The sequence below is a fragment of the Carassius carassius genome, chromosome 16, assembly GCF_963082965.1.
Source record: "Carassius carassius chromosome 16, fCarCar2.1, whole genome shotgun sequence".
Lineage (NCBI taxonomy): Eukaryota > Metazoa > Chordata > Actinopteri > Cypriniformes > Cyprinidae > Carassius > Carassius carassius.
Window position 1 is genome coordinate 7,256,032 of NC_081770.1, and position 27,146 is coordinate 7,283,177.

Sequence of the window (27,146 nt, forward strand, 5' to 3'; positions counted from 1 at the left end):
CACACCGCTTGTGGCGCCTCCGCTGTGGGCGAGATGCAGTAGTAGTGGGGGTCGGTAATGGTGAAGGCCTCCGTAGCAGACCGAGATCCCGCAGCTGTTTAACTGTATAAATGCGGTTCTGCCGACATCGAGCAGAAACTCGCAACTGTATGCGCGCTTAAAGACAGGCATACAAAAACACTGCGACTCACAAGACATAAAACACGAAAACACCGTTCTGTCGGGACAGAGAGAAGCCGCTGGTTGTGGACGCGCCGCCATGTTGTTTAATTCAGTATAAGATACTTTTGACAGATCTATATTTATATATTTAATTTATTTCAGTTATTGATGATGGATGCGCTGCCATGATTGAACTTTCTCTTTTTTATACTGTATTTGTGTATTCTATGCATTTTCCTTAACTCATGATGCATACCTATTGTGAATAATATGGCACAATATTATGGAAGAAACACACGGTAAGATACATTTCTTGGTAAAATAAATGTCTTACCTTGGTCGAGTAAATACGAAAACATAGAAATCAAAATTAAGAAAACCTTCATTTTCACCACTTTTCAATAGAAAAACACACAGTCTGTGAAATGCTTCCGCATCAAAAAATCAACTGGCGAGAATGAAATGAAAGTGAAAGTGATTTGTTCCTCACTGCCAGTAATTGTAGCCTATTGCTGGCGCGATGACGAAGTTACGTTTCGTGTCTAATTGCATTCAGAAAACATACAAGCTTTCAAAGAGCTGCATACCAAAAATATATATTTAAACCCCCCCCCCCCCCCATTAAACAGTATTATGTAATATAAACTCATTAAACATTAACAAAATCATGTTATACATTGTTTTTTACATAACTATACACTGTTTAGCGAGTGTGTGTGTGTGTGTGTGTGTGTGTGTGTGTGTGTGTGTGTGAACTAAAGGAGGATCTAACTGCCGGGGGAGGATTCAGACATTAGATTAACAGCCAGAATGTTTTTGGTGGACAGTATTATTACTTCAGACACTTAAAGAAAATGATTCACACATTTGTTTTGTTCTGTTTGTTCTTCTGTCATCTGTTTGGTAAGTCATGAAAACATTTTACAGCTTCATTCTGCTTCAGAGCAATAAACTAATGCTACTGTTCAAAGGTATTTAATCCATTTAAGATTCAGATATCTATATGTTTTTTTCAATTTGCAAGCATCAGAAATCATGAAAAATATTTTTTTAGCATATTAAAGTTAATTTAAATGTAATGGACATTATAAAATTAAGTATAATAGAGACACAAAAATCACTTTAAAACATGTTTTTTTGTGTGTGTGTTCGTCGAACGTGACATTTTGCAACTCTTCCCCAGACATCTAAAAATTTATACAAAAATAAATGCTTAATAATACATAGTAATAATAAACAACTGTAAAAGTGATGTTAATTCATTGGTCAAAATACAGTAAAACTATGAGGGAGATACTGTGAGCTGGATTTCTCATATATAAAAATATCGCATTCACAGAAGAAATGTATTGAACGTGAGCAGCATTTGTAAACTTGTACTTTCATGCTTGAACTTGTGTAACTTTACTCTTGTATTTTACTGCACAGCTGATAAAACACCATAACAATGAAATGAGTGTCTGTCTCTGCTGCTGTTCTTTAATACACATTTTACAAATGAAACAACAGGAAGTTAATCTGTGTTTAATCTGTTTATTCTCCAGGTGTGTTTAGTGAGTCAGTGTCAGTGATGGAGGGAGATTCTGTCACTTTATTCACTGATCTTACTGAAATACATGAAGATGATGAGATAGTGTGGACCTTGGGATCAAATAAGTCTCTGATAGCTAACATCAATAAAGCTGCTGGAGTCTACTCCACATTTGATGTTCCTGATGGGAGATTCAGAGACAGACTGAAGCTGGATCATCAAACTGGATCTCTGACCATCACAAACATCACAACTCAACACACTGGAGAATATCAACTTGAGATAAATGGAGCAACACTGACATCACAAACATATAATGTTTCTGTCTATGGTGAGCAGAGGTCATTTTTGTGTATTTATACATTTTTTTGTATTGTTTACATAGAACTCTAACTCTATAACACTCACTATTTTAATTTTATTCTTAAAAAAAATCAAACTCGCATTCTAATCTTTTTATATTCATTTTTTTTATTTTTTTACAATTAACAAAAGCAAAAAAAAAAAACTCTAACACTAGCTTGCTCTATTCTTTTTCTATTCTGTTAACTTTTTATGTATTATATTATTTAAAAGCCTTTGCTACGTGTACTAGTTAACTTATAGATCATTGCTCTTTTGTTGATTTTGATTGCGTCTTGTCCTCATTTGTATGTCACTTTGGATGAAAGCATTTGCTAAATGAATAAATGTAAATGTACATACTGATTTAAAAAAAAAAAAATTATAGTTCACACACTGTGAATATCAAATGACAAATAGGACTATTGATTAGATTTATCCAGACTTGTTGTGCTCACATTTTCAGCTCGTCTTCCTGTTCCTGTCATCAGCAGTAACTCTTCAAACTGTTCTTCATCATCATCTTCATCACAGCAGAATTGTTCATTGTTGTGTTCAGTGGTGAATGTGGGTCATGTGACTCTCTCCTGGTACAAAGGAAACAGTTTATTGTCCAGCATCAGTGTGTCAGATCTCAGCATTAGTCTCTCTCTACCTCTGGAGGTGAAATATCAGGAGAAAAACAGCTACAGCTGTGTGATCAACAATCCCATCAGAAACCAGACCACACATCTGGACATCAGCAAACTCTGTCACACATGTTCAGGTACAGCAGTGCTGATATTAATGATTATTTTATCTCGGTCTTGTGTTGTACATCAAAGAGACTTTGTTATCATTAAAGCACTAGTTTGACCGTCTACTTCACATCCCACAGAGTTTCTGATCTCTGATCTCAGAGTGTTGATCTCCGCTGTTGCTGGATCTCTGTTGATTGTAGCTGCAGTCGTGATCTTCTGCAGCTGCAGGAAATGTAGAAAAACTGACCAAGAAGGCAAGTGGTACAGACAAGTCTTATGACAAATAACTCTTTGCTTGAAGTAGAAGCCACAATATATATGTGCAATTATTGGGCTTGGCAATTATGTAACAAAATGAAACACACCGGATATAAACAGAAATGCAAATCTAAATAATTTCAATAACAAGTTAGCCTACACAAAACTTTATGACCATACTTCAACATGTTTGTTCAAATTAACATTTCTATTTTGATGTTTCACTTGAGCTTCAAAATGTACATTTCACCATACAAAACACAGCTACTTTTATTTTACAGTTCTACTGGGTTTGATATATAAATTATTTGCAAAAATGTGTTTTCATCCTTTTAGTGATAAAGTCAGGAATTGTTGTATAAGTAATACAGCTATACGTCTGTGAATTATTTAATATCACTAAAAACAATTGAGCATTAAACATATTTCTGTGCATTAACATTTTAACAGCTTTGAACAAGAATGTCATCTTTGAAATGTGTACAGTGTAGAATTGCAGTGTAAATAATGTACAATACAAACAACTATTTACTGAATTAGCTAAAATATTTAACAATTAACTTTGTGACTATGGCTGATTACTGAATGATTTAGTCATATAAAAGTTGGTCAAAATTGTTTAAAGCTTTAGTGAAACAAGAGGGTCAATATTCTATTATTTTCCTATTGTGATGTATATCCAAGTGGAAACAGTTTCTGGAACAAAAACAAATGAAGGGTGCTAATAACGTGTTGTAATAAAACTAGATAAGATCTAGATAAGACTGAGTTTTGGGATAATAATTATTCTGTCATTTCTTTTTAAACAGCTGAGACGCATCCAGAGGAGATCACTTACGCGGAAACAACGTTCTACAAAAGAAATGCACAGAAACCAGTAAGATCATTTATGTTATTTATTTATTTATTTACCTTTATTTTACCACACTGTAAAAAAGTCAGTAAAATATACAGCAAAACACCGTCAAATTCCAACGGTACTGGAGCGTAAAACCAAAAACTTCCTTTTACTGTATTAAATAGATTGAATAACCGTTAATTGTGAGACTGGATAAAACTTTGTTTTTTACTGTAATAAAATGTTGAAATTATAAATATTTTCTGTGAAAACAAATAAATATGCATACATTTTACAATTAAATATTGTAATGTTGAAAATGTCTGAAAACCTTAGATTTTACGGTATTATTTGAGTAAAACTACATCTTTTGGGGTTGTGCACATTGGAATTCACAGTATAAATCTGTAGATTTTTAAGCAAACAAAAACATCCATTTTTACAGAAGCAAGATGTTAAAAAAATAGGGTCCACCGTAATAATACAACCAGTAAATACCATTTAAAAAAAGCAAATATCAGCAGTAAAAGAAAAATAAAATTGATAGTATTTTTTATTTTAAAATTCAGGTACTGATATACAGATTAAAAGTTACACTGTTAAAAAAAACTGTCAAATTTACGGTAAAATACCGGCAGCTGTGGTTGCCAGGAATATACCGTGAAAAAAAAGTGGAATCTGTAAAAGACAATACGGTATACTGGTTTTGTAACCCTAAATTTTACAGTAGACAACTTATTTTTTTACCAAAATCATGGTAGAAAAAAACTAATATATTTGTCAATTTTACAGTAATTTTATGTAAAAAATGCAACATAGCTTTTTACGGAAATAATAATATATCACTGTAAAAAAAAAAAAAAGTTGCATCAACTTAAAAAAATAAAGCAAATTATCGCAAGCGCTTTTTTGAGTAAACTTAAAAAAAGGGACTAAAGTCCACCCAACTTAAAATAATAATAATAATAAGTTGTCACAACATAAATAGTCATGTTATCCTTAAAAATATCAGAACAAAATATATTTTGTTTACTGAACACAAGGCCTATTATCTATAAGCATACACAATTTTAAAGTGAAAAAAGTGACATGACATTCAGCCAAGTGTGGAGACTTATACTCAGAATTCATGCTCTACATTTCACCCATCGTGCACACACACACCCAGAGCAGTGTTCATCATTTATGCTGCAGCACCCGGGGAGCAGTGGCTTGCTCAAGGGCACCTAAGTCGTGGTATCGTCAACCCGAGTTTCAAACCCACAACCCTAGGGTTAGGAGTCAAACTCTCTAACCACTAGGCCACAACTTTACATTATTCAAGTCGTCTAAATAAATAAAAGACCATACCACGGGTCAAATAACTTTTTCTATTATTGCAAGTTTGTGTCCAAAGCACAAGGACATACCAAGTCTTGTATATTAACTTCTTTACTCAATGCATTTTACACTGAACTCAACACATGGTACATAATGCATGTTAAATAAATCCAGTGTTAATTATACCTTCATACGTTAGCTTGTCTTGTGGCATGAAGTCACATGTATTTAACATATTTGTTTGTTTTTAAAGGAACTATTACATGAAAATTACTATATTGCATATTTTAACATCAACCTAATCCACTGGGCAAAGTTACGTCCAGTGGACATCTTTTTATGTCTTTGCAGACGTTGAAAAGATGTCCACTGAGGAGACAGAATGTTTTTATGACGTCTTTTTTTTATGTTTTTTATGTCTTCTGTACATCCGATATAGACGTTCACAGATCCTCCTTACAAGGTTCTGTGACTTTATTTCTGTCAGACATCTAGAGAAGCTCTTATTGAGAATTAACAGAGGTTTAAATGTTGATACTTTATACATTTGAAGTCACCATTGTGGTGGAAAGTGTTTGGTTTAGTTGGGATCTTGGTCCAGTTATTTATTGTGTTAGCTTGTCTCCTGTTGTTGTAACGGTGTATTTAAAAACGCTGTTTTTGTGTCAAAGAAAGACAAAATTAAAGAGAGTTCAGGTGTTGTCAGCTCTTTGTCGGTGTTAGCTTGTCTCTTGCTGTTGTAACTGTGTGTTATAAAACACTTGTATTGTGGCAGAGAGAGAGTTGAGATCAAGTGTATGCTACACATCTTGCTTGTAATGGTGAAAAATTATAGCAAAATCAGATGGTGATGTATTGTTGCGACTGTGGATTTGTTTTTATGAATCGAAACCTTGCAGAAAAAATTATTTTTAGAAAACCGTTCATTGTCGTCACAAACAGACATCAAGATTTTGGATATGCATCACATCAATGGTGACAATCAGAACAAAAAAGGCTGGAAAATAAGGATGAGTTTGTGCTATGGAGCTCTTTTGTTTGTCACCGTTGTTGTGATGCATATGTTAGATCTAGAAGTCTGTGTGTGTGAGTACATGAAATTTTTACTCAAATTATTTCAAACGCATTCATTTTGACCATCTTCAAGATAAGTATTTTGCTCCTGGTGTGTGTTAAAAATATCAAACAAAAAAACTTATTATGTGATGACTTTCTCATCATCAACAAAGAGCTAATAACACCTGAGCTCATTTAAATTTTGTCTTTCTTTGCCACAAAAACAGCATTTTAAAATACACCGTTACAGCAGCAGGGGACAAGCTTAAACAAGAAGTAACTGGACCAAGATCCCAACTAAACCAAACACTTTCCACCACAATGGTGACTTCAAGTGAATCAAATATCAACATTTAAACCTCTGTTAATTCTCAATAAGAGCTTCTCTAGATGTCTGACAGAAATAAAGTCACAGAACCTTGTAAGGAGGATCTGTGAACGTCTATATCGGACGTACAGAAGACATAAAAAACATAAAAAAATAGACGTCATAAAAACATTCTGTCTCCTCAGTGGACATCTTTTCAACGTCTGCAAAGACATAAAAAGATGTCCACTGGACGTAACTTTGCCCAATGGATTAGGTTGATGTTAAAATATGCAATATAGTAATTTTCACGTAATAGTTCCTTTAAAAACAAACAAAAATGTTAAATACATGTGACTTCATGCCACAAGACAAGCTAACGTATGAATGTATAATTAACACTGGATTTATTTAACATGCATTATGTACCATGTGTTGAGTTCAGTGTAAAATGCATTGAGTAAAGAAGTTAATATACAAGACTTGGTATGTCCTTGTGCTTTGGACACAAACTTTCAATAATAAAAATAGTTATTTGACCCGTGTTATGGTCTTTTATTTATTTAGACGACTTGAATAATATAAAGTTGTGGCCTAGTGGTTAGAGAGTTTGACTCCTAACCCTAGGGTTGTGAGTTCTAAACTCGGGCCGGCAATAACAAGACTGAGGTGCCCTTGAGCAAGACACTGAACCACCAACTGCTCCCCGGGTGCTGCAGTGTAAATGATGAACACTGCTCTGGGTGTGTGTGTGCACGATGGGTTAAATGAAGAGCATGAATTCTGAGTATAAGTCTCCATACTTGGCTGAATGTCACTGTCACTAAGTTGCCTTATTTTTTTAAGTTGATGCAACTTTTTTTTTTACAGTGTATATATTATAACTTTTTTTACTGCAAGTATCCGTAAAAAGCTACGGAAAATTGCATTTTTTACATAAAATTACTGTATAATTGACAAATATATTTGTTTTTTTCTACCATGATTTTGGTAAAAAAATACGTTTTCTACTGTAAAATTTAGGGTTACAAAACCAGTATACCGTATTGTCTTTTACAGATTCCACTTTTTTTTTTTTACGGTATATTCCTGGCAACCACAGCTGCCGGTATTTTACCGTAAATTTGACAGTTTTTTTTTAACAGTGCAGGGAAGAAAATCACATTGAGAGTACAATCTCTTTTCCAAGTGAGCCCTGGCCAAGAAGGCAACACATAGTATTTGTGGAGTGTCTGTAAAACACATCTCCATAATCTAAAACCAGCAAAAACGTAGCTTCAACCAGCTTTTTCCGGCCTTTCTGCGTAAAACAGGAACTGTTTTTGAAATAAAAACCCAGCTTTAATTTCAATTTAGTGAGTAACTGAATAAGTAATATAATATAATGAGTAATAAACAACTTTAGAACCTAATGTCCATATAAGCCACTGAGAAACACTGCAAAAAACATTGCAGGATCTCTAACTTCATAAAAAAAAGTCAATCTTTCTTTATAATAGGGCTGTATTTACTTAAAAAAAATTGTATTCAGGCTAACAATTTTCTCCTAACATGTTTTCCATGAGATTTGAACCCCTAACCTTGTGCTTGCAAACGCAATGCTCTACCAATTGAGCTACATTTTTAGTTTTTTTGTTTTTATTACTTGAACTTACAACATTATATTAAGTAGCCTATTTGGTTCCTGTCCATTTCTAAATATTTGATTCTCAAATTTTGGTCATTAATGTCCACTGTAATAGAATTTGTTTAATTATTTGCATGTCAAAGTTATGTGTATTGATGATATATCAAATTACCTCAAACTAAATCTCATTAAATGTCCGGGTTTCAAACGGTTTATTATATATATATTTTTTAAATCTTTTTTTAACAGAAAGTTAAAGAGGATGAAGTGGTGTATGCAGGTGTCCTCACAAGAAGATAATCAAACGTCTTAAGTCAGTGCAAGATCCAGCTGTGTGATCACTTTCACCAGGACTCTATAGTTGTGATTGGAGAAGGACTGCATCTAACAGGAGTTTGACTGAACATTAATATAAAAAAGTGCATTTTTTATTTTCAGCAAAAAACTTTAGTTTTGACCTGTATGACCAAGAAATCCCAGTGGACTGAAATGTGTCATTTAGATAAAGATGAATAAAATGCTTCGGGGAAAAAAAACGCTTAAAAAATTTACATGAGACAAATCTTGCCGCATGCACCAAATGCAAGTAAAAATCAGTATTGTCGAGTGTATAAAATGTGTAGCATCATTAAAAACTGATGGTTTAACATTTGAAACCAAAGAAATTAAGATGGACATAGATATTAGTAGGTCTATTGCGATTTTAGTGTTATTCTGTAAATATGACCCTTTGTTCTCCTACTTTTAGAGACTCCCGGTAGTTTGGGGCTCTAGCAGTTCAGTTTATAAGTCAAAAGTAAGAGCTGCTGTGGTCTGATATATTTCCATCTGTTCAGAGGTGTGGTTTGATCTGTTGGATAGACAAACTGAGTCTTCACATACATGAGTCTATTACTGGACATGTGTGCTAAATGTCAGTGCGTGTTTGTCTTGATGTGTCAGTAGCGTGTGGTTTAAAGGTGTTTTTTCCATTCTAGACATAAGATATTTATGGTAGCCTTATGCGTTACACAGAATAGGTTCACTGTGAAATACCCATCAGTGCTGGTGTTTGTAAAAAAATACAATACAAATAAAAAAGAACATTAAAATGACTATTAAAAATACTATTACTATTAAAAGATAATATACTTTGAAAGCTGAGATTTTGATTCATATCAAAAGTAAACTACTCTCTTGTCTGACGGCACGTAGCCAGTGTCCTCTTTGCCATGCAATATTTTTGGATTGCATGAGAAAAGAGATGTGGCTGGAGAAGATGAGAAGTGAGAAAAGCTGTAAAAGCGCTGACCCTGCAGAAAAATAAATAAATATATTGCTAGTCAGTAGTTACTTCTAGAGAAGCAGTAGTCATTTCTAATAACATATTTTTTTGACATCACACCATTTTATTTAAATGTATGATTTTCTGTTGTAATGTTTAAATTATGATGACATTGATCAGTGGTTTACACAATAAAGAATGTATTAATCTCAATTTAATCAGATAAAAAAAAGAATGACATTGTTCATCTGTTGTTATGGCCGTTCAACAGCTATCAAGGAGAGAAGTTCAGAAGTTGGACCTCAAAATGTTAAAGTAGAGTCAGAGAAAAATATAGACAGATAATCTCAATTTAAGGGAACTTAACAGTGTCCAGATACAAACTTGTTGGCCATTATGATGATGATAATGATGATGGTCTGCACTCTTCAGGAATGAGTTTTCAATAATGAGGAAAACAAACCATTATCAGAAAAAAGAAAGAAAAAAAACATGGCTGAATGTGGATTCTGGAGTGGTACTAATCACAAAAATGGTTTTGTTTGAGAAATGAATATAATTAGCAAACATTTGTTTGCAAGGTTTTCTGGTTACCCGGATGCAGTTAGTGGGCTCTCTGTGTGCCAAAGTGTTTGTTAACTTTGAAAACTTTCACCCGTAAGTGTGTGATATTGTTGTCTCCAGATAGATGGCTTGGGTCCAAGATTTAAAGGGGGTCATATAATGCTTTTTAAGATCACAATTTGGTGTAACAGAATATGTAATGTTCCAATTTTTTTTTTTTTCAAATTATTTTTGTGATCAACATTTTTATTCAGATTAATTCCACTTTCAGAAATAAATCACAAGTCATGAATCAAAAGAACTATGAACAAACAGATGCCATGAAACTGTCCACTTATACAGAGAAAGAGGAAGAATCAGTGAAGTATAGTAGGGATGTCAACTTTTCATCCTATCTAGCGACATCTCGAGGGAGTGGCTCAGTGGTTCATGTAGGTTGTCTATAAACCGGAAGGTTGGTGGTTCAATCCCCGGCTCCACCTGACCAAGTGTCGAGGTGTCCTTGAGCAAGACACCTAACCCCAGCTGCTCCCGACGAGCTGGATGGCGCCTTGAATGGCTGACACTGCAGTCGGTGTGAATAGGTGAATGTGAGGAAAATTGTAAAGCACTTTGGATGGCCATGTGGTCTGTTGAAAGTGCTATATAAATGCAGTCCGTTTACCATCTCAGAAACATTTGTCCAACTCCAAATAGTGTTGTCCGTAGTGTAGAATGGAACATAATGTTTTCCAAAAATGAACCACCACTGGGCAAAACATATGCAAGTAAGAGCCTACTGTGGATTTATTACATAAATGGCAGTGAGGATCAGCTCTAACCTTCATCTTGTATAGTACATTAGGAGTGAAATAGGCTCTATTAATACATTTATAATGTATCATCTGATGTGCAAGGTTTAAGAAGCGGTAAAACATCTGGCCCATACCACATCACAATCAGGTTGAACAAGACCATGCCTTTCCCAGGAGTGGATAGATGGAATATAAATATACTCTAGTATGAGAATTTAATTATAAATCTTAGAAACTAAACCACTAGGCAAGGCAAGGCATCACTGTTCAACCATTCCCACAGAGGATGAGTAAGCACATTGGTGGCCCAAGGAATGCTGTAGGCCTTTAAAGCTGACCTCAGTCTTAAATATAAAAAGAAAGAGAATCCAGGTAAAGAAAACTCTACACTTATAGTACTGAAACGATTTGAGGCCGTTATCACAATATGTCATTCAAATTATGAACACTAGAATCAGACCAGTTTTTAAAAACAAAGGGTTTGTTGCCAGTGCATAAACAGTGATTATGCCATAACTGAGTTGTCTTGGTATATAAGAAAGGTCCACCCATAATATTCTCCACACATCGAGTAAATATTCAATAATTGGTCCGTAAGTTTTCTTTAAAGATTTTGAAATACCTGAAAAGGGGAGATCTTGTAATCAAACTGGATGGATAATATTAGCTTCCAGAACTCGTCATGGAACCGGAGAATCTGAGTTAACCCAGGCTCTGATTCCCCTTATTTAAAAGGATAAATTATATAATTTAAAATTAAAGACAGATCTCCATCTAGTTTCTTACGCTGCATCATCTTAAGTTGGATTCTGTTTTTCTTCATCCATATAAATCTAGAAATGGCTTTATTAAGCTCCTTGAAAAACATTTCAGGCGGAGGAAGAGGCAACATGGAGAATAAAAAATTAACCCTGGGGAGCTAAATATCCCTATCCTTGATGGGTACCCCTGCTGAGAGCAAAAGAGGAAGATGCTAAGGAGCCTGTAAGAAACCGTGCTGAACAACAATTGTAAAGCGTTTTAACCATTTGGATAAATCCCTGTTCAGTTCATCTAATGACAGTTGGGCATTTAGCATCTCTAAATGTTGTTCATCAAATATGGAGAGGGGAAACTGCTGAAGAAAGGATACTTTTGTTGATAACTGGAGGAAGAATCAGAAGTGTATAATTGTTCATAATAAGATTTAAAAATTTGATTTATATCTTTGGTTTGATTGTACAACCCGAATTCCGGAAAAGTTGGGACGTTTTTTAAATTTTAATAAAATGAAAACTAAAGGAATTTCAAATCACATGAGCCAATATTTTATTCACAATAGAACATAGATAACGTAGCAAATGTTTAAACTGAGAAATGTTACACTTTTATCCACTTAATTAGCTCATTTAAAATTTAATGCCTGCTACAGGTCTCAAAAAAGTTGGCACAGGGGCAACAAATGGCTAAAAAAGCATGCAGTTTTGAAAAGATTCAGCTGGGAGAACATCTAGTGATTAATTAAGTTAATTGATACCAGGTCTGTAACATGATTAGCTATAAAAGTTTTGTCTTAGAGAAGCAGAGTCTCTCAGAAGTAAAGATGGGCAGAGGCTCTCCAATCTGTTAAAAGACTGCGTAAAAAAATTGTGGAAAACTTTAAAAACAATGTTCCTCAACGTCAAATTGCAAAGGCTTTGCAAATCTCATCATCTACAGTGCATAACATCATCAAAAGATTCAGAGAAACTGGAGAAATCTCTGTGCGTAAGGGACAAGGCCGGAGACCTTTATTGGATGCCCGTGGTCTTCGGGCTCTCAGGCGACACTGCATCACTCATCGGCATGATTGTGTCAATGACATTACTAAATGTGCCCAGGAATACTTTCAGAAACCACTGTCGGTAAACACAATCCGCCGTGCCATCAGCAGATGCCAACTAAAGCTCTATCATGCAAAAAGGAAGCCATATGTGAACATGGTCCAGAAGCGCCGTCGTGTCCTGTGGGCCAAGGCTCATTTAAAATGGACTATTTCAAAGTGGAATAGTGTTTTATGGTCAGACGAGTCCAAATTTGACATTCTTGTTGGAAATCACGGACGCCATGTCCTCCGGGCTAAAGAGGAGGGAGACCTTCCAGCATGTTATCAGCGTTCAGTTCAAAAGCCAGCATCTCTGATGGTATGGGGGTGCATAAGTGCATACGGTATGGGCAGCTTGCATGTTTTGGAAGGCTCTGTGAAATCTGAAAGGTATATAAAGGTTTTAGAGCAACATATGCTTCCCTCCAAACAACGTCTATTTCAGGGAAGGCCTTGTTTATTTCAGCAGGACAATGCAAAACCACATACTGCAGCTATAACAACAGCATGGCTTCGTCGTAGAAGAGTCCGGGTGCTAACCTGGCCTGCCTGCAGTCCAGATCTTTCACCTATAGAGAACATTTGGCGCATCATTAAACGAAAAATACGTCAAAGACGACCACGAACTCTTCAGCAGCTGGAAATCTATATAAGGCAAGAATGGGACCAAATTCCAACAGCAAAACTCCAGCAACTCATAGCCTCAATGCCCAGACGTTTTCGAACTGTTTTGAAAAGAAAAGGAGATGCTACACCATGGTAAACATGCCCCGTCCCAACTATTTTGAGACCTGTAGCAGAAATCAAAATTGAAATGAGCTCATTTTGTGCATAAAATTGTAAACTTTCTCAGTTTAAACATTTGCTATGTTATCTATGTTCTATTGTGAATAAAATATTGGCTCATGTGATTTGAAAGTCTTTTAGTTTTCATTTTATTAAAATTTAAAAAACGTCCCAACTTTTCCGGAATTCGGGTTGTATAAGATGCCATCCTTCTATAGCATGTATATTTGCTCTGGATTCCATCTGTTTAATAATTTACTCAGTCTATCCCCATTGTTAGGTTTATGAACTTTTTGTTTGCTTATTTAGTCCTCTTCCTTTTTTTGTTTTGTTAATTGATTGATCCCCACCTGTCTCCAGTTCCCTCATCACCTTCTGTGTGCTTAAATACCCTGTCTGTTTAGTTCTTCTTTGTCCGTGATTATTTGTATATGTATTTGTATAAGGCTGTTATTTGTATGTTAACCAGATATTGTACTGTTAGTGTAGTATATTGTCTGTATTCTCCTTCTATCGTCAGTAAACTCCTCATTTGATCCCGATCCTCCTCAAGCTCTTTGTCTTTCGTTTAGCATACACCCTTTACTTGTAACAGAATCACAGACCCGAACAGTTTAGTTAGCAGCGTTTTTCTTTTTGGTTTTTGTTTTCTTCCCTCTCCCGGAAATGGCCATTCCAGCAGTCCGTCGCCTATGCCTAGAGCAACTGAACAGTTCGCTGGAGGACCATACCAGGGACTTTCCACATCTGGTGTGCCTTACCCACTTCCCTGAACGCTTGCTCTCTAACTTCTACACTGGCCTGAGAAAGCGGTGTAAGGCACGCCTACCAGCGAACGGTCCCCGAGAGGATTTTGCCGCTTTCGTGGAGTGGGTGCTGGAGAAAAATGGATCTTCATGGACCATCTGCACCGCCGAAGAGGATATCTCCAGCCCCACTCCCGACCCATAGACCAGCCAGCCGCCATCATGCCGCATGGAGCCAGAGCCCACAGCAGCCGCAGAGCCCGAGCCATTCACCGACAGGGAGCAGGACCTCGACTGAGGGTGAGCTGTTTTCGGTCTCGGGAAATAATATGGAGCAACTCATGGATCTTATGGACTGGTCTATGGAGGTATGCCCTGATCCCCCTGTATACCCTCTCAGTCTCCCACACCCACCTCCTCCAGTCAGTTCCTCTGCTCCATTTCCGCTGGTTCCGCCCAGCCCTAAATTTTCTGTTTCTCCGCTGGTTCCGCCCAGCCCTAAATTTTCTGTTTCTCCACTGGTTCCTCCCAGCCTTGAATTTCCTGTGTCTCTGCTGGTTCCGCCCAGCTCTGAATTTTCTGTTTCTCCACTGGTTCCGCCCAGCTCTGAATTTTCGGTGTCTCCGCTGGTTCCTCCGAGCCTTGAATTTCCTGTGTCTCCTGTATTCCCTCCCAGCCTCCCTCTCCCACCTCCTCCTAGACCTGCCAGTTCCCCTACTCCACTTCCGCTGGTTCCGTCCAGCCCTGATCCCCCTGTGTTTCCTCCCATCCTTCCTCTCTCTCCTCCTCCTAGACCAGCCAGTTCCTCGACCTCATCTCTGCTGGTGCCAGTCTGTCCTGCAGCTCAACCATCTGGGCACGATTGGGTCGCCGCTGGACTGCCAGTCTCCAGCTCCGCCTTGGCGTGTGAAGGCCCTGTCTCCGCCACCAACCTCGAGCCCTGGACTCCTCCTCGGTCCTTGGACCCAGGGGCTCTGCCTTAGCTCCCTCGTCTCCACCATGGCCTGGCATCCCACCTGCTCCACCGGGCTCCCTCGTCCCTCCGACTCCACCTTGGTCAGTAGTCGACCATCCGCCGCTTCGGGACTCCGTTCCTCTGGCTTCACCTCGTCACTCCATCCCTCCGGCTCTGTCAGGCTCCTCCTTCCCTCTGGTTCCACCTCCATCCTCAGTCACTCTTCCAGGGCCAGCCTCCACCTTGGTCGCCCGAGCCTTCTGCTCACCTAGGGCCTCCGGATCCTCGGCTTCACCCTGGCTCTGCAGCTGCGCTGCTCCATCTTGGGCTCCTCACCCATCGGTGCAGTCTCCGCCTGTCGGCCCCCTGGTGTCGTCGGCCCCTTCTCCACCATGGATCCTCCCGCCGTCAACTCCACCGTGGAACTCCATCCTGGCTTGTCTCTGGAGGACCATTTGGCTCCTCCTGCTCTGGGCTCCTCCCTCCATCCACTCCGCCCTCCACCCCTTACTTGTAACACCCATTAAAGTAGTAAGACTGTTGTGCAGTACATAATAAAGTGGGCTCTGTGTAAGAGCAACTGTTTTAACTCTGATTTAAGTGCATTTAATTATTTTTCTTTTTGTTGACAATGAGTATTTCTGAGATTCTGTTCTACCGCCTGAACTTGTCTCTCTAATTAAATCCTATTGCCATTTCTAGACCTCTGACGAAATGAGAAATCAATGGATTTCCTTCTTATAAAACATTTTGTTACCTCCAATAGCACTTGAGGGTTATTTGTCGAACCATTATAAAGTTCAATAAACTCTACCAAGGAGGTGCACCATTGTGATAAGAATTATTGGTCAAGAAGTGGAGATGTATTAAATCTCCAACATTTTTTTTCCAGTAGGAAATGGAAAATGGGAGAAGATACAATGTAACCCGAAGAATGGTCTGAAAGGAGTAATATATCGGTGACTTCAACAAATGGAATGCAAAAACACTGCAAGCTCTCGTCGTCTGTAGTTTTACCATCAGTTCAAGCCCAAAAGAAGAACAGAGTTACATAACAGACACCGTGATGAAGCTCATGTGTCTGCAGTACACAAGCCACAGATGGTTAAGACAGCTGACTCCACTGTTTGACCCTGTTTCTCTCTATCTCTCTCTCTCTCAAACACACACACACACACACACACACACAAAACACTACAAAAAACTCCACATTTGAACATTAAATAGCAAATACCGAAACTAATGAAAAAAGATTCAGAAGCCTCAGATTGTCATACCAAAGTCAGAAGTACTTCCTCTACTGTGTTCATGAAACTGTAGTCCATAAAATGTGTTGCTGTTCTGTTGTAAGTAATCTTAAAGATTCCTAAATGCATCTACGTTTGGAAGGCCGAATAAAGCGCTTTCTCCTAGATACACACAGCATCTCCGTGACATCTCTGCAACTGTGGTTACTGAAACCATGGCTTTTTTCTTAGCGTAAACATTTGGGCAGCATTACGCAAATATTTCCACATCGTGACGTAGACATGTGGGGGTGTGTTTGAATGAGCCGTTCTGGACGGGGGGGGGGGGGGGGCAAATTCTTAACTATGGATTTTTTAACGTTTTTAAAAAAATGTATTATGCTTTTCCACAATGTGGTATGACTCAGCTCAGCATGGCACAGTATGGTAAAGTATGGCTCGGTTTGGCACAGTTTGCGTTTCCACTGCAGTTTAGTACCACTTTAGAGTGGGCGGGATTCACATGTTATATTTGTGCTGCCTCTACAGCCAAAAAACGTAATTTTGCGTCGCCCCATCAAGCTCTTGTTAGATCCATCCTCTGCTATCAACGAGAGGAACATCTGTACTTCCACAACAGACAACAAAACTTTTTGGTTGCAAAAAAAAAAAGGTATGTTCATTCAAAACAGTTGCGTTCGATCGTTGGCTGGCTGTGCTGATTTAAACCCAGCGGTTCTTTTGTGTTTGAGTCACAAGTTCAGTGACGCAGGTAGTGACGATTCTCTCCAGCCAATCAGTGATCAGAACGGTTTTGGTAATGGTATGGTTCACTTGGAGCCTCAACTAGTGATGGGAAGTTCGGGTAATTTTACCAACTCGGACCTTTGACTCTCGTTCAGCAAAATGAACTAATCTTTTTTGGATTCATTTTGTTAATTTTATCAAGGTATAATTAAAATGTTACGCGTTACTTCCCTAACGTCTACTAGTACTTACTTTGGGTTTGAGTTGTTCCTTCATCACGTGACAGCCCCATAAGCTTATAAAAGGCTTTAACCTATTTTCATTTTGTTTCATAATTGTACGTATAGAAACCAAGGAAATACAAATCTAATATTCATAACACTAATAATTCCCAACATAATTGAAATTGAAAACTGAATATTTACATTTATTAACCATAGCTACATAGGTCTATATTGTAACTCCAAGGGAGTGAGAATACATTTGAATGGTGGTTAAATATCAACACATATACAGCATAAAAATTGTTAATTAAAAAAAATCAAATAGTGAAAAAGTTAATTATAAGGCGATGTAGTACAATGGACTCTTTCAGTGCAACAGTTCAGAATCACTACAGTAGTCTGAAGCAAAACAAACAACAAAAAAACCCTTATCAGGGAATCCTTTTCACATTTTATGTTATGTCGCTGCCTTATGTAAAATTGTTTTAAATTACTTCACTCCATACACAACAGTAAGGCAAAAAACTGGTATTTAACATCTTTGAAAATTTAGTAAAACTAAAATAAATAAATAATTCTATTGCATATTCATCCATGTTAGATCATGCCTCCATGCCAGATAATGCAGATCCAGCCCCAGATGCCAGATCCCCTGTCCCTGTTGTCTGGTAACAGTAATATTGAATACCAAAGACCTGTTAAAAATAAGTCTATTAACAGTCTTCTTTCAGCCAAGAAGTTGACTGAAGAAAAACCAAGAGAACCGCCGGAGATGGAGTGATGATAAAAGAAGAAGAGTTTATTGAATAGTCTTAGTCACTGTAAAACCCGACAAGTTAACCTAACTCAAACGGTTTGAGTAAACAGATATCCTTAAAAACCTGACAATTTATGTTAACTCAAACTGTTTGAGGAAACCAATTGCCTTAAACCATTTAAGTTGAAAAAACTAACAGTTATGAGTACTCTGAACTTAATGCAGTTGAGTTCACTGAAAGAAGATATACATTGCTTTTAAGTAATTAAGTGATTAACTAAGTGATAATTGTGAATTAGTGATGAACACCTGCTGTTAACAAACAGAATCACTGAAGAAAAGAGAAACACAAGAACTACTACAACTGACTTCAGACAAAGCCTTAGATGAAATCAACTGAAATAAAATACATGAAATCTCTCAAGATCTGATTAAACAACCCCACAAACAGCATCACCAGCTCCACTTATTAATAACCAGACTGACTTTATTTCTGTCAGACGTCTACAGAAGATCTTATTGAGAATGAACTAAGGTTTAGATGTTGATTTATTGTTTCATTTGAAGTAACCATGTTAGAGATCAGTGTTTGCTTTAGTTGGGCTCTTGACCCTTCACTTCTTTCAGGCAGAATTCGATCTTCAAATTTGATTAGTGTATATTCTTTTTTTTAACTATATTTGTCTACCTTGTACTTTTTGTGCCATTGCCTGGAATAAATGAATAAATATAAAAAAATTAAAAAATATTTGTAGTCAGTAATTTCAATGTGTTTCTATTGGTCAGTGGTAGTGGACAGTGTGCCTAACTCTGACCAGGTTTGTTTCCCAGCATAGGTTAGGGGCAGCTGTGGCCTAATGGTTAGAGAGTTGGACTAGTTACCTGAAAATTTCAGGTTCGAGTCTTGGTGCTGGCAGGAGTTGTAGGTGAGGGGGAGCTAATTGAGCAGCGCCCTCTTCCACCCTCACTACCCATGGCTGATGTGCTCCAGGTGTGTGTTCACTTCTCACTGCTGTGAGTGCACTTGGACGGGTTAAATGCAGAGCACCAATAATGCGTATGGGTTACTATACTTGGCAAATGTCACAACTTTCACAGTGACTGAGTTTGTGAATGCATAGCTGATAAAATAAGATATTAGTATGACATTTTTATGTCATCTAAATGTAACTGAGTTTATTATTTTTCAAACAGGCAATGGGAGGTAGCACAAAATCCGATATCATCAATCCAAGCAGTTCCTCTGTGCGAACATCATTTGAATAGTTTTCTGCTTGAGGCAATAGAGAGTGATGATTTGCTTGTACTGTATTACATTTGCTAAAACATACATTGTATTATGGGTGTAAAGAAAGAGAGCGAGAGCAAAAGACAGAAAGAGAGAAAGATTGAAATCAAACAAAACAAGCAAACAAACAAAAAACAAGTGTGAGAAAGCAGTATTTCATAGACAATAAGCAGGTGAAGGGTGGGATCTATATTTAATAATGAACGCTAGATACATTTCCAGATGATGAGAACACAGAACGTTTTATTTAAGTTTCTGGATGCTGTTTGCACATCATTAAATTACACTAATACAGATCAACATCACTTTAACCAATTATATTAACAATATGTGCATATGGGTTAGAAAAAAAAATATAGACATCCTGTAAGAGAATATTTGAAGAAATCCAAAGTTGTGATGCACAGACTTGCATGACCACTATAATTTCCGGTAGATACAGAAGGCAACTTTTATCATAATTTTCTGGGGATATTTTCATACACCGGCCCCTCCTTTAATTTCTGCAAAGGAAACACAAACTCAGTCAGGAATCTGCTGATGTGACAGCAATTAAAAACTACTATTACCGAACAGAGCAGCAAAAGGAAATGATATCAGTCTCATTCATCACATGACTTTTTAAGCAGTTAAATCCAGTGTTGGGAAGGTTACTTTGGAAATGTAATAGGTTACAGATTACAAGTTACCCTATTTAAAATGTAATAGTAGTGTAACTTTTTTAATTACTTTAATAAAGTAATGTAACTAATTACTTTTGAGTACATTTTGATTACTTTTATAAATTTCTAATGAATGTTTATTTGCAACTGTTAATCATCTTCAACCATTTTACACCATGCAGGTTTAACCTTACAGTAGTGCTCAATACTGTCAGACTTTCACCATCCTTCATCACTTAAATTAAGATGATCACATTTGAACACATCCACCACAAAATCAGACTTTAGTACTGCCTTTTACTTAGAGATTGATCTGAAGTTCAAAGCAGATTTAAAATCAAAATAAATAGTTTATAGATACTGTTTTTGAAACCAAATCTTTGCATAACTACAGGCATCTAACTGCATCTAACAATGGTTTGGAGAAAAATAGTTAATAAAAAAATAAAAGCATATACATCAACTCAAATACGGTTATCTAATAAGCATGTGTACTATTTTGTGTACTAAACTCCTGAAACATTGGTGTCTTTTTGAAACACTGCTGTCTCTTTGTATATGATATGATGATAGTTTCTCAAAATAAGTAAAAAATGCTCATGAAGTGACTGTTCTAGAGATTAATTTCCATGAGGGGCGGACTGGGGAAAAAAATAGGCTGGGAAATCTCACACTCATACACCCACAACCCATTCTGAAACATGGACAACCCTTTTTTTTTTTTTGGACCTGACATGAAAAAGATTTGAATCCTTAGGTTGGGGGACTTGCAACGTAGTTAAGAGTTCTCTCCTTGAACTGCACCTTCACTTCCATTATCCATCCATCTCTCTCATGACTTTAATACTGAAGATTTTTATTTGACTTTTACCATGTTTTGTAAGTGCAATTTTGTTTTTTTGGCAAATGAATTACCATATTTATTTTTACTACAAATTCCATAATTAAACCACGGTTAGTGCCATACCATAGACTATATTAATTTTCCTAAGGGTTGTGTTTTTGTATCCACTAGCTCCCCCTAAACCTATGATAAAATATGATGATTTGTCTGCTAACTTACTACTGTAACATTACAAAAGATAATAATGACGTCGTTTATACAGTATTTTGTGTGATTGCGAGCAGTGTGCTGCTGCTTGACTAAGTAAACAAAGACAAAACTACATTAGCATATTTACAGATGAAACTGACCTGCACCTGAAACCCTGAACAGAAGTGTCGCTTCTCTGCTCCAGCTGTGCGCTTACACAGTTCACTCCGGTCTCTCTCTCTCGCATTGATTACTCGGAGTCTGATCCAAACCGTTCGGCGGAGGCGCGGAGAGCGCGCGAGCCCAACCATTGCCAGTCACGACTAACCGATTCATGATTTATTAGAGATTTAATTATCGAATGGCGGATTCGGAAATAATCGCTTTAGTATATTCGGCCTGCAATTATACGATAACAATATTAAAGTAGAAGGCCAAATCGTCTGCCAGGCCACCGGGAATAGTCCCAGTTCTCCCAATGTCCAGTCAGCGCCTGATTTCCACAGACACGCAGAACGTGCAGGATTCATATTCAGTCTTTTTGCGTTTTAATATTCACAGACATCAGTCCATATCGGGTTTTGATTCAAGTGTACTGACCTACTTTTGATTTATTCGTCCAAAATGTGGCATATTGCGTCATTATAGGCTGAATTCCATTTTTATGACTGGATTCTACGAATGTGTTTTCCGCGTCTCGGAGATTATGGGCCATATGTCTTAGTGCAATTTGGGAAAGTATAAGCTGTATGTGGATGTGTGTAAATATTCAAATGTAATCCTCTTTGTAATCGTTACAATTTTCATAAGTAACTGTAATTTAATTACTCATTTTTTCTTAGTAACTGTAACTGATTACTGTTACATTTATTTTGTAATTAAATTACGTAACGCCGTTACATGTAACTAGTTACTCCCCAACACTGGTTAAATCAACAAAAATGTAAATTTTATCTCTGAAGGTTGGTCATGGCAATCACTGTACTGTTTACACAAAAGCAACACCAAAGATATTTGTTCTTGCCAGTGTTGGGAAGGTTACTTTGGAAATGTAATAGGTTACAGATTACAAGTTACCCTGTTTAAAATGTAATAGTAGTGTAACTTTTTCAATTACTTTATTAAAGTAATGTAACTAATTACTTTTGAGTACTTTTTGATTACTTTTGTAAATTTGTGAAAATTAAAGAATAATAAATAAAAGCATATACATCAACTTAAATACAGTTATCTAATAAGCATGTGACGTATTCTGTGTAATAAAATCCTAAACATTGGTGTTTCTTTTAAACTGCTGTCTCTTTGTATATGATGATAGTTTTCTCAAAAATTTCTCAAAATTTTCTCTTCAATACCACGACTTAGGTGCCCTTGAGCAAGGCATCGAACCCCCAACTGCTCCCCGGGCGCCGCAGCATTAATGATGCCCACTGCTCCGGGTGTGTGCTCACAGTGTGTGTGTGTGTTCACTGCTCTGTGTGTGTGCATTTCGGATGGGTTAAATGCAGAGCACAAATTCTGAGTATGGGTCACCATACTTGGCTGAATGTCACTTCACTATTTCACTATTTATTTTTAAAATAAGTAAAATGCACATGAAGTGACACAGAGCAGTTCTAGAAATTATGTTTATGTGCTCGTATACTCCTATATTGAGGCGGCAGAGGTTGAAAACACTGTGAGCTTCAGTAGGCCTATGTGTAGTAAATGAAACCATGTCTTTGCCATTAATTTACAGGAGGGGCGGACTGGGAAAAAATTCAGACTGGAAAATTCAAACTCATACAAACAAATTCATGGACAAAACTATTTTTTATCTATTTTAAATCTTTAATTTGGGGACATGCAAAATAATTAAAAGTTCTCTTCTGAATTGCACCTTCACTTCCATTTTTCTCTTCAGTCTCTTTATTTTGCCCTGTTATGCATCTCTCTCATGACTTTAATACTCAAGATTGAACAAAACTATACTTTACAATACAATACTCTACAATACTACAATATCTTTATAGAAAAATCCTAATACTGTACACGATTCATGTTTTTCCCTTACAAAAGTTAAACATGCTTTTATTAGCCTATATAAAAGTAAAATAACCTTGAGTAATTTTTTTTTTTTTTTTGCAAATGGATTTGTATTTATTTTTAAATAAATACATTTGTAAAATAATTTTACATTTTTGGTTATCACAGTTAATACAATAGTAACCATTTTCTCTGGATTTATAGTTAAATATTAAAATGTTAATTTTCGTAAGGGTTGTGTTGTTGTCTGTCGTAGCTCCCCCTAAACCTATAAAAAAAATCTGATTTTTTTTCAGCTAAATTACTACTGTAACATTACAACAGATAATAATGATGTCCTTTATATAGTATTTTGAGTGATGACTGATGAGCAACGTGCTGCTGCTTGATTAAATAAATAAAAAAACAAAGACAAAAAAGCATCTTTACAGATGAAACTGACCTGAAACCCTGAACAGTAGTTCTGCTTCTCTGCTCCAGCAGTCCACTGTATTCTCTCTCTCTCTCGCATTGATTACTGATCTCGCATTGATTGATTACGCATTGAGTCTGATCCAAACAGTTTGGCGGAGGCGCGGAGAGCGCGCGAGTCATGACTTATAACAATTCATGACTTATTAGCGATTTAATTATCAAATGGCGGATTCGCAAATGATCGCTTTAGTACATTCGGCAGGCAATTATACAATAATGATATTAAATAGTGGGGCAAAATCGGCTGCCAGGACACCGGGAATTGTCCCGGTTCTCCCGGTGTCCAGTCCGCGCCTGATTTCCACAGACACGCGGAATGTGGAAGTCATATATTGCATTTTTGGGGCTTAATATTCACAGACACTAGTCGATGTCATGTTTTGATTCAAGTGTACTGACCTACTTTTGATTTAGTCATCCAAAATGTGGCATATTCCGTCCGCGTTAGGCATTCCGTTTTTATGACTGGATTCTACGAACCAGACTGTGTTTCCGCATCCCGGAAATTATTAGGGCGTATAGTCAGTGCAATTTGGGAAAGAAATCAGTTAAATCTGTATGTGGATGTGTGTAAATATTCAAATGTTATCCCCTTTGTAAACGTTAAAAATTTCATAAGTAACTGTAATTTAATTACTCATTTTTTCGTAGTAACTGTAACTAATTACAGTTACAATAATTTTGTAATTAAATTACGTAACGCCGTTACATGTAACTAGTTACTCCCCAACACTGGTTCTTGCAGCACGTCTACAAATCAACCAATGGCTGCTAAAGCGTCATTTCCCCTCACATAATCATGAACCACAGAGCAGCTGCAGCTCAAGAACAGACTTCAGCACAGGTCACATGGTGAACAGAGCTTTGTGTCATACTTTCTTTTCACTGACAAACTAATTGTATAAAGCTCTGGTGTGGATATTTTAGAATAACAAAGGTTTTTTTTTTCATTCATGAAGTCTATGACAGCCCATAGAACAGCTTGTGGGGCACACAGATAGAGGGCAGTAGAGTCTCTAACTCAAACTCTACAGTGCCACCAAAAGGCCAAATTAGCACCAAATAAGCATTGTTTCTGCAAATCAAGATTTTCTGCATTTTAGAATTCTCCGAAAAATCTATTTTTTCGAACTCTTCCTAGTTTTCACCTAAATAATCACAGATCATCTTCCAACCATCCTGTAAAAAAGTAAAAAAAAAAAGAAAAGATTTTTGATAGATCAAACTGTTTTTACAAAGTTTATGCAAATATGAATGTGAGACTATATCTCTGCAATTTATTAGTGGATTCAGACCAAACTTGGTGTATGTTATCAAGCGTGGGTGGATACGACATGCCTTTGGTGTGAGAGACCCGGGTTCGAATCCACTGTGAGACACCAATGTGTCCCTGAGCAAGACACTTAACCCCTAGTTGCTCCAGAGGCATGCAACCTCTGACATATAGAGCAATTGTAAGTCGCTTTGGATAAAAAGCATCAGCTAAATGCAAATGACCTGACAGTACTTGAGCAGTTTTTAGCATAGTGCCACCTACTGTTCAAAAAAAAAAAGATATTTTATGTTATTACTTTTTTTCGTGTTGTTGGATTAAACAATGCTGATTCAGTTCTTTCTTCCTCTTGTGTCCGGACTGCATTAACTATAATGAACATGTGTTAAAACAACAGTTACAATATTATATACAAATTTCATTCTTAAAAAATATAAATATTTGTATAGATTATTTGCATGTTCTGCTGACCTGTTTTTCTACATTTCCTGCAGATGCAGCACATCATGACTGTAGCTAAAATCAACAGAGATCCAGCGGCTGCAGAAATCAGCACTGTGTAAAATAAAGATACACCCTGATCTGTAATGAGCGAAATGAGCCATTAGAGTGATAGAATCTATTCGCCCGACCAGATACACTATGAAACAACTTGATAGATCAGCTTAATCACCAATAAAATGAACACTAGCATACATGTACATGGCTGACAGAGCTGAGTGATGTCCAGATGTGTGGTCTGGTTTCTGATGGGATTGTTGATCACACAGCTGTAGCTGTTTTTATCCTGATATTCCACCTCCAGAGGTAGAGAGAGACTGATGCTGAGATCAGACACACTGATGCTGGACAATAAACTGTTTCCTTTGTACCAGGAGAGAGTCACATCACCCACATTCACCACTGAACACAACAATGAACAATTCTGCTGTGATGAAGATGATGAAGAAGAAGAAGAAGATGATGATGATGATGATGATGATGAACATTGTGAAGAGTTACTGATGATGACAGGAACAGGCAGACAAACTGAAAACATGAGTTAAAAAGTCTGGATAAATCTAATCAAAAGTCCTATTTTTCATTTGATGTGTTTAAAAATGGTTTTGTGTTCACAGTGAGTGTGTGCGTGTGTGTGTGTGTGTGTGTGTGTGTGTGTGAGTGTGAAATGTTTTTAAAAATTTAGTATGTAAAAAAAATTAAAATAATTAATACAACCTGAATTCCGGAAAAGTTGGGACGTTTTTTAAATTTTAATAAAATGAAAACTAAAAGACTTTCAAATCACATGAGCCAATATTTTATTCACAATAGAACATAGATAACATAGCAAATGTTTAAACTGAGAAAGTTTACAATTTTATGCACAAAATGAGCTCATTTCAATTTTGATTTCTGCTACAGGTCTCAAAATAGTTGGGACGGGGCATGTTTACCATGGTGTAGCATCTCCTTTTCTTTTCAAAACAGTTTGAAGAAGTCTGGGCATTGAGGCTATGAGTTGCTGGAGTTTTGCTGTTGGAATTTGGTCCCATTCTTGCCTTATATAGATTTCCAGCTGCTGAAGAGTTCGTGGTCGTCTTTGACGTATTTTTCGTTTAATGCTGCGCCAAATGTTCTCTATAGGTGAAAGATCTGGACTGCAGGCAGGCCATGTTAGCACCCGGACTCTTATACGACGAAGCCATGCTGTTGTTATAGCTGCAGTATGTGGTTTTGCATTGTCCTGCTGAAATAAACAAGGCCTTCCCTGAAATAGACGTTGTTTGGAGGGAAGCATATGTTGCTCTAAAACCTTTATATACCTTTCAGATTTCACAGAGCCTTCCAAAACATGCAAGCTGCCCATACCGTATGCACTTATGCACCCCCATACCATCAGAGATGCTGGCTTTTGAACTGAACGCTGATAACATGCTGGAAGGTCTCCCTCCTCTTTAGCCCGGAGGACACGGCGTCCGTGATTTCCAACAAGAATGTCAAATTTGGACTCGTCTGACCATAAAACACTATTCCACTTTGAAATAGTCCATTTTAAAAGAGCCTTGGCCCACAGGACACGACGGCGCTTCTGGACCATGTTCACATATGGCTTCCTTTTTGCATGATAGAGCTTTAGTTGGCATCTGCTGATGGCACGGCGGATTGTGTTTACCGACAGTGGTTTCTGAAAGTATTCCTGGGCCCATTTAGTAATGTCATTGACACAATCATGCCGATGAGTGATGCAGTGTCGTCTGAGAGCCCGAAGACCACGGGCATCCAATAAAGGTCTCCGGCCTTGTCCCTTACGCACAGAGATTT

General features: G+C 37.1%; 1 protein-coding gene across 1 annotated transcript in view; it reads right to left on the minus strand.

Annotated features, from left to right (window-relative positions):
• Window positions 1-27,146, minus strand: part of LOC132159328 (carcinoembryonic antigen-related cell adhesion molecule 1-like) — a 449,528-nt gene that overhangs the window by 5,624 nt on the left and 416,758 nt on the right. The window lies entirely within an intron of this gene.